This window comes from Microcebus murinus, unplaced genomic scaffold, assembly GCF_040939455.1.
Source record: "Microcebus murinus isolate Inina unplaced genomic scaffold, M.murinus_Inina_mat1.0 scaf017_hap2_Mmur4.0, whole genome shotgun sequence".
Classification (NCBI taxonomy): Eukaryota; Metazoa; Chordata; class Mammalia; order Primates; family Cheirogaleidae; genus Microcebus; species Microcebus murinus.
In genome coordinates, this window is record NW_027438963.1 from 392,573 (window position 1) to 413,747 (window position 21,175).

A 21,175-nucleotide genomic window follows, 5' to 3' on the forward strand; every position below is an offset into this window, starting at 1 on the left:
GTCCACGGCCACACCACCCCGAACGCGCCCGATCCCGTCTGGTCTCGGAAGCTAAGCAGGCTCGGGCCTGGTTAGAACTTGGATGGGAGACCGCCCGGGAATACCGGGTGCCGTAGGCTTCTTCTTTTTTTTTTTGCCTCTGGTTCTGTCGCGTTTCTGGGAGTGCGGGGGCGGCCCGGGGTGGGGGTGACCCCCACCCTCAGCGCCCGCCGCGGTGCCTGGCGCCCCAGCCCGCACCGTGGGGCCTCCTCTTGTCCCGAGCCGCGACACCGCCGCCACGCGGCAGCATGCGTGGCTTCTGGACAGTCAGGTCTCAGACCAAAGGTCTGCTCTGTGGGAGCCGACACGCTGGAGGAAACCTTGAGAGTCTGAGAGGGGAGGGAGTTCCAGAAGAAGGCCAGGATGTCATTTTGAGGGAGTATGTGACCAGAACTCCTCCCGTTGCTTTTGGGGTTCTATGGGCTACACGTAGGAATCTTTGGTGGTGGCACCTGATGTTGGGGGATCCGGAGTCACACCCAGACCTGCTCCACAGGCCTCCTTTTACTTTTCTCTTCGGATTCATTTTTTTTTTTTTTTTTGAGACAGAGTCTCGGTTTGTTGCCCAGGCTAGAGTGAGTGCCGTGGCGTCAGCCTAGCTCACAGCAACTTCAAACTCCTGGGCTCCAGTGATCCTTCTGCCTCAGCCTCCCGGGTAGCTGGGACTGCAGGCATGCGCCACCATGCCCCGCTAATTTTTTATATATATATCAGTTGGCCAATTAATTCCTTTCTATTTATAGTAGAGACGGGGTCTCGCTCTTGCTCAGGCTGGTTTTGAACTCCTGACCTTGAGCAATCCGCCCGCCTCGGCCTCCCAAGAGCTAGGATTACAGGCGTGAGCCACAGCGCCCGGCCGGATTCATTATTTTTAAAAAGTGTCTCTTATCTCTATTATTGCATTTTCTTTTCTCTCTCTTTTCAAGCAGATGATGGGAGTCCAAGTATTAAGGTGACATGTGTTGCCCGTGCCCCCCTCCCCCCCCCCCCGTGTTCTTATTCATTTACCTCTCATGTTGTTCCAGCATATTGTGGGGGCACCAATGTTAAGGTCGGGTGCGTTGCCCTCTCCCAGCCTCCCCCCTCGGGTCAGAGCTTCAAGTGCGCCCATCCCCCAGTCGGTGCGTACCCACCCCATTCCTAATGGATGTGTATGCCCATCCCCTCCCCCCACCCGCCCGACACCCACCCGAAGAAGGTGATTCCTCTGTGTCCACTTAGGTGTCCATCGGTTCGTACCCATTTGCTGGTGAGCGCGAGCACGTGGTGCTCGTGTGTCCATTCTTGGGATACTTGGCTTACTGGAACGGGTTCCAGCTCTGGCCAGGAGAACCACGAGAGGTGCCCCCTCACCGCTGCTCCTCATAGCCGAATAGCACTCCGTGGTGTCCACGCGCCACATTTTATTTACCCACTCGTGGGTCGATGGGCACTCGGGTGGCTTCCAGGTCTTTGCGATTGTGACTTGTGCCCTGACACGAACCCTAACCCTTACCCAGCCCGTCTCCTCCACGGCCCCTGCCTGACTGACTCCTTCCCGCCCGGCCTATCACCTGTCACCGTCCTCTGCCCCTGCCTGACACGCTCCTCCCCGCCCGGGCCGTCACCGTCCTCGGCCCCTGCCTGACGGGGCTCCTCCGTCGCCTGGGCCTTCCAAGGGCTTGGTGTGGACGCTGGTTCCAGGACGCCCTCCCAGGAACCCGGTAGCAGGGCGGCCGCAGCGTCTCGCGCAACCCAACCGTCCGCCGGCTGGCCGCCATCGCTAAGTGGCCTGCGGGGGACGTGCTCCCGCTGTGCCGTGGGGGCCCAGCCTGGTGTCTTCTCTGAGGCCCCGCGGCTGCCGCTCCCCGCAAGGGGATAGCCGCGGAGGTGGGGACCGCCTCCTCATGGGGACGTACACCCAGCTCTCCACGTCGGATTCCGGGGCTCTCTGTCCTGCCAGAAGGCCCAGCTGGCCTGCGGGTCCTTAGAGTGGCAAAAACATCCGAAAACTGAGATGGAGGGTCCGGTGGGTGTCTGCACTTTTGTGCTGGGCACCCCAGGGAGGCCCGGGGGCTGGCTGGACAATGCGGTCTGCTGGGCTGGGGGGGGTTTGGAGGAGCAACTGATGCCCTTTGCACTTTGGGTAGCAAGTGTCTGAGGTGTCTCTGGGCCCTGTGCCATGTGGGGGCGGGGGCGGGGGCGGGGTGGGAGGAGGAGGAGGAGGAGGAGGAGGAGGAGGAGGAGGAGGAGGAGGAGGTGGGAAGGGCCGGGGCCTGCAGTCGTGTTCCCCGGGGTGGCACAGCATGTGGCTTCTTCCACAGGCTGCTTGGCCTGGGCTCCCTGCACCTGGGCCTTTGGAGGACTGGCCCTGTGCTTGCCAACACTTCCTGCAGGGACCCAGAGCTGGGAGGTTGCATCTCTCAGCCCTGGGTCGGGCAGAGCCCCAGCGGGCCATGCCCACAACCTCTCTCAGCAGGGGTCCCCCAGAAGGCTCCTTTGGGACCAGGATTCTCTTGCGGGTGACTCTTTAAGGTCTGGCCCCTGGATGGAGGGGCACCAGGAGTAGAGGAGCAGGAAGGGGAAGGGGGTGGCCATGCGAGGGGACACTTTCAGGCCAAGTCCCAGCTTCAGTCTGATCCTCCTGGGAACCCCGGGGTGGACATCACACCTCCTGGTTGCCCCGCTCTGAGACAAGGAGCCGGGCTTCGCATTCCCACAGCAGCCAGTCGTGGGCTGAGGACACCTGGGGCGTTGGGAACTCCCTGGCTTCTCCTTGGTTTAACATCTGGAGCTGCTTGTGAATTGTGCCGCCACACACACCCGAGTGCAGGTGTCTTCTGCACAGACTGGGGCCTCGCTCTTCTGAATGCCGCTAGCTCGCGACCCACCCACGGGTGAACCTGGTCAGGGTACTTTCTCTCAGGGGCAGACTCTGATCCGGGCGGGCTACCGGTGTCTCTGTTTGCTCCTTTCTTTCTTCCACTTTGGGAAAGGCTTCCTTACTGGGTGTGGAAATCTCCTATGCCTTTCCTCGCCTATTCTGTCAGCTCTAAAATTCTCTTTCGGTTGCCACCCTCACAGATGGATTAGGAAACTCTTTGCGGTGCACTCATTAGTGAAATGACCTCAATGACGCTGGAATCCAATATCTAATCGCCGATTTTTAGCGAGTCCACACGCCAGGGTGGTTGGGGTCCAGTGCAGCCCCGGCCAGGCCCAGGCCCCTTGGACTGGGCCACAGGAGGACACAGAGGAGGGTCCCGGCCCCCACGGTAGGTAGAGGTGCGGGCAGTTCTCCAAGGGCTTGGGTGTTTTCCAGAGGGAGGAGATGGAGGGGACTGATTTCTTCAGCGCCCCACAAACCACGCCACCCCACCCCACCCATGGGACACATCGAGAGAGAGAGAGAGAGAGAGAGAGAGAGAGAGAGAGAGAGAGAGAGAGAGAGAGAGAGAGAGAGAGAGAGAGAGAGAGAGACGCCCCATACACTGGCTCCCCTCCCCCGTGCGCTGTGCCCCAGCCCTGGCCCGGGGGAATAGGCGGCCGCAGGGCCACAGGGTGGGGGGCGCAGCTGAAAGGGGTTGTGGGGGAGGGCCGCCCCTGGCTGGGGTCAAAGGGCGAGCGCCCCGCCCCTCCCGCCCGTGCGCTGGGGGTGGGGGGCGGGGAGGTGAAGGAGGCCAGGCAAGGAGAGGAAGGGGGCTTGAAGGTCTCCACCTTGGCGGGTCCAGCCGTGGAGGCGCATCTTGTGTGAGTGTGAGTGAGTGAGTGAGTGAGTGTGAGTGTGAGTGTGTGTGTATACAGAGACAGCCCCCAACCCCAGCCCGCCCCGCCTGTCACCCCCGTCCCTCGGAGCCCGCGGGACCCGGCCGGCGAACTCAACAGGCCCGACCCGGCGCGGGGCCTGGGGCGGGGGGAGGAGGCGGCGGGGAAGCGCAGAGAGGCTCGGCTTCTTGAGCGGGGCAGGGGCGCCCTCCGCCGTCCACGGCCACACCACCCCGAACGCGCCCGATCCCGTCTGGTCTCGGAAGCTAAGCAGGCTCGGGCCTGGTTAGAACTTGGATGGGAGACCGCCCGGGAATACCGGGTGCCGTAGGCTTCTTCTTTTTTTTTTTGCCTCTGGTTCTGTCGCGTTTCTGGGAGTGCGGGGGCGGCCCGGGGTGGGGGTGACCCCCACCCTCAGCGCCCGCCGCGGTGCCTGGCGCCCCAGCCCGCACCGTGGGGCCTCCTCTTGTCCCGAGCCGCGACACCGCCGCCACGCGGCAGCATGCGTGGCTTCTGGACAGTCAGGTCTCAGACCAAAGGTCTGCTCTGTGGGAGCCGACACGCTGGAGGAAACCTTGAGAGTCTGAGAGGGGAGGGAGTTCCAGAAGAAGGCCAGGATGTCATTTTGAGGGAGTATGTGACCAGAACTCCTCCCGTTGCTTTTGGGGTTCTATGGGCTACACGTAGGAATCTTTGGTGGTGGCACCTGATGTTGGGGGATCCGGAGTCACACCCAGACCTGCTCCACAGGCCTCCTTTTACTTTTCTCTTCGGATTCATTTTTTTTTTTTTTTTTTGAGACAGAGTCTCGGTTTGTTGCCCAGGCTAGAGTGAGTGCCGTGGCGTCAGCCTAGCTCACAGCAACTTCAAACTCCTGGGCTCCAGTGATCCTTCTGCCTCAGCCTCCCGGGTAGCTGGGACTGCAGGCATGCGCCACCATGCCCCGCTAATTTTTTATATATATATATCAGTTGGCCAATTAATTCCTTTCTATTTATAGTAGAGACGGGGTCTCGCTCTTGCTCAGGCTGGTTTTGAACTCCTGACCTTGAGCAATCCGCCCGCCTCGGCCTCCCAAGAGCTAGGATTACAGGCGTGAGCCACAGCGCCCGGCCGGATTCATTATTTTTAAAAAGTGTCTCTTATCTCTATTATTGCATTTTCTTTTCTCTCTCTTTTCAAGCAGATGATGGGAGTCCAAGTATTAAGGTGACATGTGTTGCCCGTGCCCCCCTCCCCCCCCCCCCCGTGTTCTTATTCATTTACCTCTCATGTTGTTCCAGCATATTGTGGGGGCACCAATGTTAAGGTCGGGTGCGTTGCCCTCTCCCAGCCTCCCCCCTCGGGTCAGAGCTTCAAGTGCGCCCATCCCCCAGTCGGTGCGTACCCACCCCATTCCTAATGGATGTGTATGCCCATCCCCTCCCCCCACCCGCCCGACACCCACCCGAAGAAGGTGATTCCTCTGTGTCCACTTAGGTGTCCATCGGTTCGTACCCATTTGCTGGTGAGCGCGAGCACGTGGTGCTCGTGTGTCCATTCTTGGGATACTTGGCTTACTGGAACGGGTTCCAGCTCTGGCCAGGAGAACCACGAGAGGTGCCCCCTCACCGCTGCTCCTCATAGCCGAATAGCACTCCGTGGTGTCCACGCGCCACATTTTATTTACCCACTCGTGGGTCGATGGGCACTCGGGTGGCTTCCAGGTCTTTGCGATTGTGACTTGTGCCCTGACACGAACCCTAACCCTTACCCAGCCCGTCTCCTCCACGGCCCCTGCCTGACTGACTCCTTCCCGCCCGGCCTATCACCTGTCACCGTCCTCTGCCCCTGCCTGACACGCTCCTCCCCGCCCGGGCCGTCACCGTCCTCGGCCCCTGCCTGACGGGGCTCCTCCGTCGCCTGGGCCTTCCAAGGGCTTGGTGTGGACGCTGGTTCCAGGACGCCCTCCCAGGAACCCGGTAGCAGGGCGGCCGCAGCGTCTCGCGCAACCCAACCGTCCGCCGGCTGGCCGCCATCGCTAAGTGGCCTGCGGGGGACGTGCTCCCGCTGTGCCGTGGGGGCCCAGCCTGGTGTCTTCTCTGAGGCCCCGCGGCTGCCGCTCCCCGCAAGGGGATAGCCGCGGAGGTGGGGACCGCCTCCTCATGGGGACGTACACCCAGCTCTCCACGTCGGATTCCGGGGCTCTCTGTCCTGCCAGAAGGCCCAGCTGGCCTGCGGGTCCTTAGAGTGGCAAAAACATCCGAAAACTGAGATGGAGGGTCCGGTGGGTGTCTGCACTTTTGTGCTGGGCACCCCAGGGAGGCCCGGGGGCTGGCTGGACAATGCGGTCTGCTGGGCTGGGGGGGGTTTGGAGGAGCAACTGATGCCCTTTGCACTTTGGGTAGCAAGTGTCTGAGGTGTCTCTGGGCCCTGTGCCATGTGGGGGCGGGGGCGGGGGCGGGGTGGGAGGAGGAGGAGGAGGAGGAGGAGGAGGAGGAGGAGGAGGAGGTGGGAAGGGCCGGGGCCTGCAGTCGTGTTCCCCGGGGTGGCACAGCATGTGGCTTCTTCCACAGGCTGCTTGGCCTGGGCTCCCTGCACCTGGGCCTTTGGAGGACTGGCCCTGTGCTTGCCAACACTTCCTGCAGGGACCCAGAGCTGGGAGGTTGCATCTCTCAGCCCTGGGTCGGGCAGAGCCCCAGCGGGCCATGCCCACAACCTCTCTCAGCAGGGGTCCCCCAGAAGGCTCCTTTGGGACCAGGATTCTCTTGCGGGTGACTCTTTAAGGTCTGGCCCCTGGATGGAGGGGCACCAGGAGTAGAGGAGCAGGAAGGGGAAGGGGGTGGCCATGCGAGGGGACACTTTCAGGCCAAGTCCCAGCTTCAGTCTGATCCTCCTGGGAACCCCGGGGTGGACATCACACCTCCTGGTTGCCCCGCTCTGAGACAAGGAGCCGGGCTTCGCATTCCCACAGCAGCCAGTCGTGGGCTGAGGACACCTGGGGCGTTGGGAACTCCCTGGCTTCTCCTTGGTTTAACATCTGGAGCTGCTTGTGAATTGTGCCGCCACACACACCCGAGTGCAGGTGTCTTCTGCACAGACTGGGGCCTCGCTCTTCTGAATGCCGCTAGCTCGCGACCCACCCACGGGTGAACCTGGTCAGGGTACTTTCTCTCAGGGGCAGACTCTGATCCGGGCGGGCTACCGGTGTCTCTGTTTGCTCCTTTCTTTCTTCCACTTTGGGAAAGGCTTCCTTACTGGGTGTGGAAATCTCCTATGCCTTTCCTCGCCTATTCTGTCAGCTCTAAAATTCTCTTTCGGTTGCCACCCTCACAGATGGATTAGGAAACTCTTTGCGGTGCACTCATTAGTGAAATGACCTCAATGACGCTGGAATCCAATATCTAATCGCCGATTTTTAGCGAGTCCACACGCCAGGGTGGTTGGGGTCCAGTGCAGCCCCGGCCAGGCCCAGGCCCCTTGGACTGGGCCACAGGAGGACACAGAGGAGGGTCCCGGCCCCCACGGTAGGTAGAGGTGCGGGCAGTTCTCCAAGGGCTTGGGTGTTTTCCAGAGGGAGGAGATGGAGGGGACTGATTTCTTCAGCGCCCCACAAACCACGCCACCCCACCCCACCCATGGGACACATCGAGAGAGAGAGAGAGAGAGAGAGAGAGAGAGAGAGAGAGAGAGAGAGAGAGAGAGAGAGAGACGCCCCATACACTGGCTCCCCTCCCCCGTGCGCTGTGCCCCAGCCCTGGCCCGGGGGAATAGGCGGCCGCAGGGCCACAGGGTGGGGGGCGCAGGTGAAAGGCGTTGTGGGGGAGGGCCGCCCCTGGCTGGGGTCAAAGGGCGAGCGCCCCGCCCCTCCCGCCCGTGCGCTGGGGGTGGGGGGCGGGGAGGTGAAGGAGGCCAGGCAAGGAGAGGAAGGGGGCTTGAAGGTCTCCACCTTGGCGGGTCCAGCCGTGGAGGCGCATCTTGTGTGAGTGTGAGTGAGTGAGTGAGTGTGAGTGTGTGTGTATACAGAGACAGCCCCCAACCCCGGCCCGCCCCGCCTGTCACCCCCGTCCCTCGGAGCCCGCGGGACCCGGCCGGCGAACTCAACAGGCCCGACCCGGCGCGGGGCCTGGGGCGGGGGGAGGAGGCGGCGGGGAAGCGCAGAGAGGCTCGGCTTCTTGAGCGGGGCAGGGGCGCCCTCCGCCGTCCACGGCCACACCACCCCGAACGCGCCCGATCCCGTCTGGTCTCGGAAGCTAAGCAGGCTCGGGCCTGGTTAGAACTTGGATGGGAGACCGCCCGGGAATACCGGGTGCCGTAGGCTTCTTCTTTTTTTTTTTGCCTCTGGTTCTGTCGCGTTTCTGGGAGTGTGGGGGCGGCCCGGGGTGGGGGTGACCCCCACCCTCAGCGCCCGCCGCGGTGCCTGGCGCCCCAGCCCGCACCGTGGGGCCTCCTCTTGTCCCGAGCCGCGACACCGCCGCCACGCGGCAGCATGCGTGGCTTCTGGACAGTCAGGTCTCAGACCAAAGGTCTGCTCTGTGGGAGCCGACACGCTGGAGGAAACCTTGAGAGTCTGAGAGGGGAGGGAGTTCCAGAAGAAGGCCAGGATGTCATTTTGAGGGAGTATGTGACCAGAACTCCTCCCGTTGCTTTTGGGGTTCTATGGGCTACACGTAGGAATCTTTGGTGGTGGCACCTGATGTTGGGGGATCCGGAGTCACACCCAGACCTGCTCCACAGGCCTCCTTTTACTTTTCTCTTCGGATTCATTTTTTTTTTTTTTTTTTGAGACAGACTCTCGGTTTGTTGCCCAGGCTAGAGTGAGTGCCGTGGCGTCAGCCTAGCTCACAGCAACTTCAAACTCCTGGGCTCCAGTGATCCTTCTGCCTCAGCCTCCCGGGTAGCTGGGACTGCAGGCATGCGCCACCATGCCCCGCTAATTTTTTATATATATATATCAGTTGGCCAATTAATTCCTTTCTATTTATTTTTTTTTTTTTTTTTTTTTTTATAATTATTTTTTTTTATTTTGGCATATTATGGGGGTACAGATTTTAAGGTTTCAATAAATGCCCATTTCCCCCCCTCCCCCCAAAAGTCTGAGTCTCCATCATGACCATCCCCCAGATGGTGCACATCTCACTCACTATGTATGTATATACCCGCCCCCCTCCCCCCTCCCACCCGCCCAATACCCTATTACTGTAGCACCTATGTGTCCACTTAGGTGCTACTCACTTAATACCAGTTTGCTGGAGAATATATCTGGTGCTTGTTTTTCCATTCTTGGGATACTTCACTTAGTAGTATGGGTTCCAGCTCTAACCAGGAAAATATAAGGTGTGCTATATCACCATTGTTTCTTAGAGCTGAATAGTACTCCATGGTGTACATATACCACATTTTATTAATCCATTCTTTGATTGATGGGCACTTGGGCTGTTTCCACAGCCTTGCAATTATGAATTGTGCTGCTATAAACATTCGAGTGCAGGTGTCTTTTTTGTAGAGTGTCACTGGATCATTTGGGTAGATGCCCAGCAATGGGATTGCTGGATCAAATGGTAGATTCACTTGTATCGCTTTAAGGTATCTCCATATTGCTTTCCACAGAGGTTGAACTAGTTTGCAGTCCCACCAGCAGTGTAGGAGTGTTCCTCTCTCTCCGCAACCACGCCAGCATTTATTGTTTGGAGATTTTTTGATAAAGGCCATTCTCACTGGGGTTAAGTGATATCTCATTGTGGTTTTGATTTGCATTTCCCTGATGATTAGAGATGTTGAGCATTTCTTCATATGTTTGTTGGCCATTCTTCTGTCTTCTTTAGAAAAATTTCTGTTCAAGTCCTTTGCCCACTTTTTAATGGGGTTATTTGATTTTTTCTTCCTAATTTTCGTGAGTTCTAAGTATATTCTAGTTATCAGTCCCTTATCGGATGCATAGGATGCAAAAATTTTCTCCCATTCTGTAGGTTGTCTGTTTACTTTCATGACTATTTCTTTGGCTGTGCAGAAGCTTTGTAGTTTGATCATGTCCCATTTATTTATTTTTGTTGCTGCTGTGATTGCCTTTGGGGACTTCTTCATAAACTCTTTGCCCAGGCCGATGTCTAGGAGAGTGTTTCCAACTTTTTCCTCTAGAGTTCTAATAGTTTCATATCTTAGGTTTAAGTCTGTTATCCAGCGTGAGTTGGTTTTTGTGAGAGGTGAAAGGTGTGGGTCCTGTTTTAGCCTTCTACAGGTGGCTATCCAGTTTTCCCAGCACCATTTATTGAAGAGGGATTCTTTTCCCCAGCGTATGTTTTTGTCTGCTTTGTCAAAGATGAGACGGCTATATGAGGATGGTTTTATATCAGGATTCTCACATCTGTTCCACTGGTCAATATTCCTGTTTTTGTGCCAATACCATATTGTTTTAATTACTACAGCTTTGTAGTATAGTTTGATATCTGGCATATTAATGCCTCCCATTTTGTTTTTGTTGCCTAGAATTGCTCTTGATATTCGGGGTCTTCTTTGGTTCCATACGAAGCGTAAAATTATTTTTTCTATATCTGTGAAGAATGCTGATGGGATTTTAATAGGTATTGCATTGAATCTGTAGATCAGTTTGGGTAGTATAGACATTTTGACGATATTGAGTCTGCCGATCCATGAGCATGGTATGGATTTCCATCTGTTTACATCCTCTGCTATTTCCTTCCTCAGTGTTTCATAGTTCTCCCTGTAGAGGTCTTTTACCTCTTTGGTTAAATATATTCCTAGGTACTTTAATTTCTTTGTTGCTATTGTGAAGGGAATTGAGTCTTTGATTTGGTTCTCAATTAGATTGTTGTTGGCGTATATGAATGCCTCTGATTTCTGTGTATTAATTTTGTATCCTGAGACTTTACTAAATTCATTGATCAGTTCCAGGAGTTTCTTGGTTGAATCCTTGGGGTTTTCTAGATACAATATCATATCATCAGCAAACAGTGAAAGTTTGATCTCTTCTGCCCCTATTTGGATACCTTTGATTCCATTTTCCTGTCTGATTGCTGTAGCCAAGACTTCCAGCACTATGTTGAATAGAAGTGGAGATAGTGGGCAGCCTTGTCTGGTTCCAGTTCTAAGTGGGAATGATTTCAGTCTTTCCCCATTCAGTATGATGTTGGCTACGGGTCTGTCATATATGGCTTGTATCATTTTTAGGTATGTCCCTTCTATGCCTATTTTCTTAAGTGTTCGTATCATGAAAGGGTGTTGAATTTTGTCAAAAGCTTTTTCTGCATCTATTGAAAGAATCATGTGGTCTTTGTTTTTGCTTCTGTTGATGTGGTGAATTGCATTTATAGATTTACGTATGTTGAACCATCCCTGCATCCCTGGGATGAAGCCCACTTGGTCGTGGTGGATTAATTTTTTGATAAGTGTCTGGATTCGGTTAGCTAAGATTTTGTTGAAAATTTTTGCATCTATATTCATTAGGGATATTGGTCTGTAGTTTTCTTTTTTTGTTGCATCTTTTCCTGGTTTTGGTATCAGAGTAATATTCGCTTCATAAAAGGTGTCGGGGAGGTTTCCGTTCTTCTCGATGTTGTGGAATAGTTTCTGCAAGATAGGTACTAGTTCTTCTTTGTAAGTATGGTAAAATTCAGGTGTGAAGCCATCTGGACCGGGACTTTTCTTTTTAGGGAGATTTTTAATTGCTGTTTCTATTTCAGCTGTTGAGATTGGTCTGTTCAGGGAATCTATTTCTTCCTGGTTGAGCCTAGGGAGGCTGTGTGTTTCTAGAAATTTGTCCATTTCCTCCACATTTTCCAGTTTGTGTGCATAAAGATTTTTGTAGTATTCATAAATTGTATCTTGTATCTCTTTGGGATCAGTTGTGATATCTCCTTTTTCATTCCTGATGGAGCTTATTAGAGATTTCTCTTTTCTGCTTTTCGTTAGCTTAGCCAATGGCGTGTCAATTTTGTTTATTTTTTCAAAGAACCAACTTTTTGTTTTATTAATCTCCTGAATAGCTTTCCTGTTTTCAATTTCGTTTAGTTCTGATTTGATCTTGTTGATTTCACTTCTTCTGCTGGGTTTGGGGTTGGTCTGTTCTTCTTTTTCCAGCTCTTTGAGTCGTTTCATTAGATTGTCTATTTGTGATCTTCTTGCCTTTTGGTTATAGGCATTTATGGAGATAAACTTTCCTCTCAGAACTGCTTTAGCTGTGTCCCAGAGGAGTTGATAACTTGTCTCTCCATTGTCGTTTTCTTCATAGAAGTTTTTTATTTCCGTCTTGATTTCTTCATTTACGAAGTAATCATTTAGTAGGAGGTTGTTTAATTTCCACGTTTTTGTGTAGAAATGTGAGTTTCTGTTAGGGTTGATTTCTAGTTTTATTCCACTGTGATCTGAGAAAGTACATGGTATGATTTCTATTTTTTTAAATTTCTTGAGATTTTCTTTGTGTCCTAGGATATGGTCAATCTTAGAGAATGTCCCGTGAGCTGATGAGAAGAACGTATATTCAGTGGATTTTGGGTAGAATGTTCTGTAGATGTCTGTCAGACCCAATTGTTCTAGAGTTTTGTTTAAGTCCATTATTTCTTTATTAATTTTCTGTTTGGAGGATCTGTCTCGTGCCGTCAGTGGGGTGTTGAAATCTCCGGCGATTATGGAGTTGCTATTAATCCATTTGCTTAGCTCCAGTAAGGTTTGCTTTATGAATCTGGGTGCACCTAAGTTGGGTGCATATATATTTAAAATTGTTATCTCCTCTTGTTGGACTGTGCCCTTCACCATTATATAATGACCCTCTTTGTCTTTTACTACTTTTGTTGGTTTAAAAACTAAATCGTCTGAAATTAGAACTGCCACACCAGCCTTCTTTTGGTTTCTATTTGCTTGGAATATTGATCTCCACCCTTTTATTTTTAGTCTATGTGCATCCTTGCAGGTTAAATGTGTTTCCTGAAGACAGCATATACTTGGCCTGTATTTTCTTATCCATTCAGCCAGCCTATGTCTCTTGAGTGGAGAGTTTAAGCCATTCACATTTATTGAGAGAACTGATAGGTAAGGTAGATTACTGATCATTCTGTTGGGTTGGATGTTGTTGCTATGGTTTCTGTCTTGAGCCATTGTAATATCTGGCCTTTAATATCTTTGGGTTTTGGTTGTTTTTATATCCGTGGATTATTATTATGATGTTCCGTGCGTAACGCTGTTTTAAGTACTTCTTGTAGGGCTGGTCTTGTCTTGGTGAATTCTCTGAGCCTTTGCTTGTCTGAGAATGTTTTTATTTCTCCTTCATATATGAAGCTTAGTTTTGCAGGGAATAATATTCTAGGCTGGGCATTGTTTTGTTTCAAAAGAGTGAGAATGGGGCCCCAGTCTCTCCTTGCTTGTAAAGTCTCATTAGAGAAGTCTGATGTTATTCGAATTGGCTTTCCCTTGTATGTCACTTGCTTCTTTTGTCTTACAGCTCTTAGAAGGGCCTCTTTAGTTGATACTTTGGTCAGTCTGATGACTGCATGACGTGACGTCTTCCTGTTTGCATTGAATCTCCCAGGGGTCCTCTGGGCTTCTTGAACTTGTATATCGAGATTTTGAGCAAGGCCTGGGAAATTTTCCTCTATTATATCTTCAAAAAGCTTGTCCAGCCCTTGAGTGTTGTCTTCCTCCCCTTCGGCTAAACCTATGACCCTCACGTTAGGTTTTTTCACATAATCCCACAGCTCTTGTAGGCTTTGGTCTTTTCTCTTGTTTCTCTGCTGTATTTCTGTGACTGATTTATTTAATTGGAAGGTGTTATCTTCAAGCTCTGAGATTCTTTCTTCTGCTTGATCTACCCTGTTCTTGAGACTTTCCACAGTATTTTGTAGTTCTCTGAGTTGATTCTTCATCTCCAGGACTTCGGTTAAAGTTTTCTTCACTGTGTCAATCTCTTTGTTGAACCTTTGTTCCATTTCTTGGAGGTTTTTTGTGTTTTCTTGGTGTTGGTTATTGAGTTGTTGTTGCAGCTGGGTGAGTGTTCTTATGATCCACTTACGAAATTCCTTTTCTGTCATATTGGTTGCCTGATTTTGGTCGGTGTCCGTTTCTAGGGGGCTGGTGCTCCTCCTTGGGGGTGTGTTTTCCGTTTGGTTCTTCATATTTCCTGAGTTCTTTCGCTGATTTCTTCCCATGTCGATCAGTTGTTGTTTCTTTCCTTAGGTTATTGTTTGGGTATTCACACACCTTGTTTAGTTTCTGAGGCGTTAGGTGGTGCCTGTGGGTGAAATTGGACCACTCCCTGTATATTGAGTCAGTGGATGCCGTGGAAAGGCTGTGCAAGATGCCGCCCCTGTCAGTAGGTGGCGTTTGCTTGGAGGAACAGGCTATGGTGTTGATTTTGAGTCCTGTTATCAGCTCTCGTTCTGGGCGGAGCTGGGTTGGGTAAGCCTGCCCTCAGGCCGTTAGCAGGGGTCAAAGTTCTGTTCTCAGCTTACAGGGAAAGCTGTCAGGGCAGGGCTGGAATGGTCCCGCTCAGCCAGAAAGTCTGGAGGTGGGGGTGGGGCTGTCTGAGACCCGCAGTCTGCAGCAGGCCTCGCTTCTTTCCACCCTCCCCAACTCTGCAGCTACTCCTGGGCCTCTGCCAGCAGGCCAGACCACAAGCCACCAGGCCTCCCCGGACTGTGGTGCCGGCGGGGAGGTTCCCTGCACAGGAACGCCACCTGGGTTGGGCGCACGGCCTCCTCCTGGGAGGAGGGTTGCCCTCTAGGACGCCGATCCGCCCCTGGAGGCACACAGCCCTCAGTAGGCTGTTCGCGTATAATCCTTCTGTGCTCGGGGCAATGCTAGCCCTCGGTGCAGGGGATTTGGTCTGCAGGTCCGACCTCTGGGTCCCAGAGTTCAAACTGTATTCCCACCAGGGAGAGGATTTCCGGTCCTAATTCACCCACAGGGAGCCCAAGCTGGGTCTATGTCTCTCAGCCTCTGAGTCGGCACCGTTTTCCTGGGAACACGGTGCCAGCAGCACCTGGGAGGGCGGGCGGGGTCCCAAACGGGAAGGTCCCGTTCCCTGGAGGTGCCTCCGGCTGGTGGCTGTATTGTCTCTCTGGGCAGCCGCGGGTAGGGTCGGCGGAGGGGAGGAGGAGGCAATATGGCGCCTGCCGCGCGGCTCGGGTCCGTGCACACGGAGGTGCCCGGAGGAAGTTGGGAACCTGGTGCCACGTCTGCTACAGGCTCACCGTTGGCAAGCGGCGGCAGTCTCTGGGCTGATGTCCGCAGGTCTCTCCACCCACTGGGGAGCCCGCCAGCAGTCCCGAATGCAGGGGAGGGGAAACAGCAATTCCACCTACCCTTGCAGCTGGTCTCCGGGCTGCTCCGGTGGTCTCAGCCTCCAGTTCTCCTCCGCAGCCTCCTCCCGTGGAGTCTCCCGGGGTCTCAGGTACCCCTCCTTCCGGCCCTTGTCCGCTGTATGCTCGTCTTCTTGCTTCTTTCCTCTAGTTTCTGCTAGAATTGGTCTTTTCTGTAGAGACCCTCTGTCTGGCGGTGTTATTCGTCCGCCATCTTGCTCCGCCCCCCCCTTTCTATTTATAGTAGAGACGGGGTCTCGCTCTTGCTCAGGCTGGTTTTGAACTCCTGACCTTGAGCAATCCGCCCGCCTCGGCCTCCCAAGAGCTAGGATTACAGGCGTGAGCCACAGCGCCCGGCCGGATTCATTATTTTTAAAAAGTGTCTCTTATCTCTATTATTGCATTTTCTTTTCTCTCTCTTTTCAAGCAGATGATGGGAGTCCAAGTATTAAGGTGACATGTGTTGCCCGTGCCCCCCTCCCCCCCCCGTGTTCTTATTCATTTACCTCTCATGTTGTTCCAGCATATTGTGGGGGCACCAATGTTAAGGTCGGGTGCGTTGCCCTCTCCCAGCCTCCCCCCTCGGGTCAGAGCTTCAAGTGCGCCCATCCCCCAGTCGGTGCGTACCCACCCCATTCCTAATGGATGTGTATGCCCATCCCCTCCCCCCACCCGCCCGACACCCACCCGAAGAAGGTGATTCCTCTGTGTCCACTTAGGTGTCCATCGGTTCGTACCCATTTGCTGGTGAGCGCGAGCACGTGGTGCTCGTGTGTCCATTCTTGGGATACTTGGCTTACTGGAACGGGTTCCAGCTCTGGCCAGGAGAACCACGAGAGGTGCCCCCTCACCGCTGCTCCTCATAGCCGAATAGCACTCCGTGGTGTCCACGCGCCACATTTTATTTACCCACTCGTGGGTCGATGGGCACTCGGGTGGCTTCCAGGTCTTTGCGATTGTGACTTGTGCCCTGACACGAACCCTAACCCTTACCCAGCCCGTCTCCTCCACGGCCCCTGCCTGACTGACTCCTTCCCGCCCGGCCTATCACCTGTCACCGTCCTCGGCCCCTGCCTGACGGGGCTCCTCCGTCGCCTGGGCCTTCCAAGGGCTTGGTGTGGACGCTGGTTCCAGGACGCCCTCCCAGGAACCCGGTAGCAGGGCGGCCGCAGCGTCTCGCGCAACCCAACCGTCCGCCGGCTGGCCGCCATCGCTAAGTGGCCTGCGGGGGACGTGCTCCCGCTGTGCCGTGGGGGCCCAGCCTGGTGTCTTCTCTGAGGCCCCGCGGCTGCCGCTCCCCGCAAGGGGATAGCCGCGGAGGTGGGGACCGCCTCCTCATGGGGACGTACACCCAGCTCTCCACGTCGGATTCCGGGGCTCTCTGTCCTGCCAGAAGGCCCAGCTGGCCTGCGGGTCCTTAGAGTGGCAAAAACATCCGAAAACTGAGATGGAGGGTCCGGTGGGTGTCTGCACTTTTGTGCTGGGCACCCCAGGGAGGCCCGGGCGCTGGCTGGACAATGCGGTCTGCTGGGCTGGGGGGGGTTTGGAGGAGCAACTGATGCCCTTTGCACTTTGGGTAGCAAGTGTCTGAGGTGTCTCTGGGCCCTGTGCCATGTGGGGGCGGGGGCGGGGGCGGGGTGGGAGGAGGAGGAGGAGGAGGAGGAGGAGGAGGAGGAGGAGGAGGTGGGAAGGGCCGGGGCCTGCAGTCGTGTTCCCCGGGGTGGCACAGCATGTGGCTTCTTCCACAGGCTGCTTGGCCTGGGCTCCCTGCACCTGGGCCTTTGGAGGACTGGCCCTGTGCTTGCCAACACTTCCTGCAGGGACCCAGAGCTGGGAGGTTGCATCTCTCAGCCCTGGGTCGGGCAGAGCCCCAGCGGGCCATGCCCACAACCTCTCTCAGCAGGGGTCCCCCAGAAGGCTCCTTTGGGACCAGGATTCTCTTGCGGGTGACTCTTTAAGGTCTGGCCCCTGGATGGAGGGGCACCAGGAGTAGAGGAGCAGGAAGGGGAAGGGGGTGGCCATGCGAGGGGACACTTTCAGGCCAAGTCCCAGCTTCAGTCTGATCCTCCTGGGAACCCCGGGGTGGACATCACACCTCCTGGTTGCCCCGCTCTGAGACAAGGAGCCGGGCTTCGCATTCCCACAGCAGCCAGTCGTGGGCTGAGGACACCTGGGGCGTTGGGAACTCCCTGGCTTCTCCTTGGTTTAACATCTGGAGCTGCTTGTGAATTGTGCCGCCACACACACCCGAGTGCAGGTGTCTTCTGCACAGACTGGGGCCTCGCTCTTCTGAATGCCGCTAGCTCGCGACCCACCCACGGGTGAACCTGGTCAGGGTACTTTCTCTCAGGGGCAGACTCTGATCCGGGCGGGCTACCGGTGTCTCTGTTTGCTCCTTTCTTTCTTCCACTTTGGGAAAGGCTTCCTTACTGGGTGTGGAAATCTCCTATGCCTTTCCTCGCCTATTCTGTCAGCTCTAAAATTCTCTTTCGGTTGCCACCCTCACAGATGGATTAGGAAACTCTTTGCGGTGCACTCATTAGTGAAATGACCTCAATGACGCTGGAATCCAATATCTAATCGCCGATTTTTAGCGAGTCCACACGCCAGGGTGGTTGGGGTCCAGTGCAGCCCCGGCCAGGCCCAGGCCCCTTGGACTGGGCCACAGGAGGACACAGAGGAGGGTCCCGGCCCCCACGGTAGGTAGAGGTGCGGGCAGTTCTCCAAGGGCTTGGGTGTTTTCCAGAGGGAGGAGATGGAGGGGACTGATTTCTTCAGCGCCCCACAAACCACGCCACCCCACCCCACCCATGGGACACATCCCGAGAGAGAGAGAGAGAGAGAGAGAGAGAGAGAGAGAGAGAGAGAGAGAGAGAGAGAGAGAGAGAGAGACGCCCCATACACTGGCTCCCCTCCCCCGTGCGCTGTGCCCCAGCCCTGGCCCGGGGGAATAGGCGGCCGCAGGGCCACAGGGTGGGGGGCGCAGCTGAAAGGGGTTGTGGGGGAGGGCCGCCCCTGGCTGGGGTCAAAGGGCGAGCGCCCCGCCCCTCCCGCCCGTGCGCTGGGGGTGGGGGGCGGGGAGGTGAAGGAGGCCAGGCAAGGAGAGGAAGGGGGCTTGAAGGTCTCCACCTTGGCGGGTCCAGCCGTGGAGGCGCATCTTGTGTGAGTGTGAGTGAGTGAGTGAGTGAGTGTGAGTGTGAGTGTGTGTGTATACAGAGACAGCCCCCAACCCCAGCCCGCCCCGCCTGTCACCCCCGTCCCTCGGAGCCCGCGGGACCCGGCCGGCGAACTCAACAGGCCCGACCCGGCGCGGGGCCTGGGGCGGGGGGAGGAGGCGGCGGGGAAGCGCAGAGAGGCTCGGCTTCTTGAGCGGGGCAGGGGCGCCCTCCGCCGTCCACGGCCACACCACCCCGAACGCGCCCGATCCCGTCTGGTCTCGGAAGCTAAGCAGGCTCGGGCCTGGTTAGAACTTGGATGGGAGACCGCCCGGGAATACCGGGTGCCGTAGGCTTCTTCTTTTTTTTTTTGCCTCTGGTTCTGTCGCGTTTCTGGGAGTGCGGGGGCGGCCCGGGGTGGGGGTGACCCCCACCCTCAGCGCCCGCCGCGGTGCCTGGCGCCCCAGCCCGCACCGTGGGGCCTCCTCTTGTCCCGAGCCGCGACACCGCCGCCACGCGGCAGCATGCGTGGCTTCTGGACAGTCAGGTCTCAGACCAAAGGTCTGCTCTGTGGGAGCCGACACGCTGGAGGAAACCTTGAGAGTCTGAGAGGGGAGGGAGTTCCAGAAGAAGGCCAGGATGTCATTTTGAGGGAGTATGTGACCAGAACTCCTCCCGTTGCTTTTGGGGTTCTATGGGCTACACGTAGGAATCTTTGGTGGTGGCACCTGATGTTGGGGGATCCGGAGTCACACCCAGACCTGCTCCACAGGCCTCCTTTTACTTTTCTCTTCGGATTCATTTTTTTTTTTTTTTTTTGAGACAGAGTCTCGGTTTGTTGCCCAGGCTAGAGTGAGTGCCGTGGCGTCAGCCTAGCTCACAGCAACTTCAAACTCCTGGGCTCCAGTGATCCTTCTGCCTCAGCCTCCCGGGTAGCTGGGACTGCAGGCATGCGCCACCATGCCCCGCTAATTTTTTATATATATATATCAGTTGGCCAATTAATTCCTTTCTATTTATAGTAGAGACGGGGTCTCGCTCTTGCTCAGGCTGGTTTTGAACTCCTGACCTTGAGCAATCCGCCCGCCTCGGCCTCCCAAGAGCTAGGATTACAGGCGTGAGCCACAGCGCCCGGCCGGATTCATTATTTTTAAAAAGTGTCTCTTATCTCTATTATTGCATTTTCTTTTCTCTCTCTTTTCAAGCAGATGATGGGAGTCCAAGTATTAAGGTGACATGTGTTGCCCGTGCCCCCCTCCCCCCCCCCCCGTGTTCTTATTCATTTACCTCTCATGTTGTTCCAGCATATTGTGGGGGCACCAATGTTAAGGTCGGGTGCGTTGCCCTCTCCCAGCCTCCCCCCTCGGGTCAGAGCTTCAAGTGCGCCCATCCCCCAGTCGGTGCGTACCCACCCCATTCCTAATGGATGTGTATGCCCATCCCCTCCCCCCACCCGCCCGACACCCACCCGAAGAAGGTGATTCCTCTGTGTCCACTTAGGTGTCCATCGGTTCGTACCCATTTGCTGGTGAGCGCGAGCACGTGGTGCTCGTGTGTCCATTCTTGGGATACTTGGCTTACTGGAACGGGTTCCAGCTCTGGCCAGGAGAACCACGAGAGGTGCCCCCTCACCGCTGCTCCTCATAGCCGAATAGCACTCCGTGGTGTCCACGCGCCACATTTTATTTACCCACTCGTGGGTCGATGGGCACTCGGGTGGCTTCCAGGTCTTTGCGATTGTGACTTGTGCCCTGACACGAACCCTAACCCTTACCCAGCCCGTCTCCTCCACGGCCCCTGCCTGACTGACTCCTTCCCGCCCGGCCTATCACCTGTCACCGTCCTCTGCCCCTGCCTGACACGCTCCTCCCCGCCCGGGCCGTCACCGTCCTCGGCCCCTGCCTGACGGGGCTCCTCCGTCGCCTGGGCCTTCCAAGGGCTTGGTGTGGACGCTGGTTCCAGGACGCCCTCCCAGGAACCCGGTAGCAGGGCGGCCGCAGCGTCTCGCGCAACCCAACCGTCCGCCGGCTGGCCGCCATCGCTAAGTGGCCTGCGGGGGACGTGCTCCCGCTGTGCCGTGGGGGCCCAGCCTGGTGTCTTCTCTGAGGCCCCGCGGCTGCCGCTCCCCGCAAGGGGATAGCCGCGGAGGTGGGGACCGCCTCCTCATGGGGACGTACACCCAGCTCTCCACGTCGGATTCCGGGGCTCTCTGTCCTGCCAGAAGGCCCAGCTGGCCTGCGGGTCCTTAGAGTGGCAAAAACATCCGAAAACTGAGATGGAGGGTCCGGTGGGTGTCTGCACTTTTGTGCTGGGCACCCCAGGGAGGCCCGGGGGCTGGCTGGACAATGCGGTCTGCTGGGCTGGGGGGGGTTTGGAGGAGCAACTGATGCCCTTTGCACTTTGGGTAGCAAGTGTCTGAGGTGTCTCTGGGCCCTGTGCCATGTGGGGGCGGGGGCGGGGGCGGGGTGGGAGGAGGAGGAGGAGGAGGAGGAGGAGGAGGAGGAGGAGGTGGGAAGGGCCGGGGCCTGCAGTCGTGTTCCCCGGGGTGGCACAGCATGTGGCTTCTTCCACAGGCTGCTTGGCCTGGGCTCCCTGCACCTGGGCCTTTGGAGGACTGGCCCTGTGCTTGCCAACACTTCCTGCAGGGACCCAGAGCTGGGAGGTTGCATCTCTCAGCCCTGGGTCGGGCAGAGCCCCAGCGGGCCATGCCCACAACCTCTCTCAGCAGGGGTCCCCCAGAAGGCTCCTTTGGGACCAGGATTCTCTTGCGGGTGACTCTTTAAGGTCTGGCCCCTGGATGGAGGGGCACCAGGAGTAGAGGAGCAGGAAGGGGAAGGGGGTGGCCATGCGAGGGGACACTTTCAGGCCAAGTCCCAGCTTCAGTCTGATCCTCCTGGGAACCCCGGGGTGGACATCACACCTCCTGGTTGCCCCGCTCTGAGACAAGGA

At 56.2% G+C, this 21,175-nt stretch overlaps 4 pseudogenes; all 4 read left to right on the forward strand.

The window, feature by feature from the left end:
* Positions 1-119, forward strand: LOC142867506 (uncharacterized; annotated as a pseudogene).
* Positions 120-3,998: 3,879 nt separating this feature from the next.
* On the forward strand, positions 3,999-4,117 carry LOC142867507 (uncharacterized; annotated as a pseudogene).
* Positions 4,118-7,964: 3,847 nt separating this feature from the next.
* LOC142867508 (uncharacterized) lies at positions 7,965-8,083 on the forward strand (annotated as a pseudogene).
* Positions 8,084-18,463: 10,380 nt separating this feature from the next.
* Positions 18,464-18,582, forward strand: LOC142867509 (uncharacterized; annotated as a pseudogene).
* Positions 18,583-21,175: the final 2,593 nt, after the last annotated feature.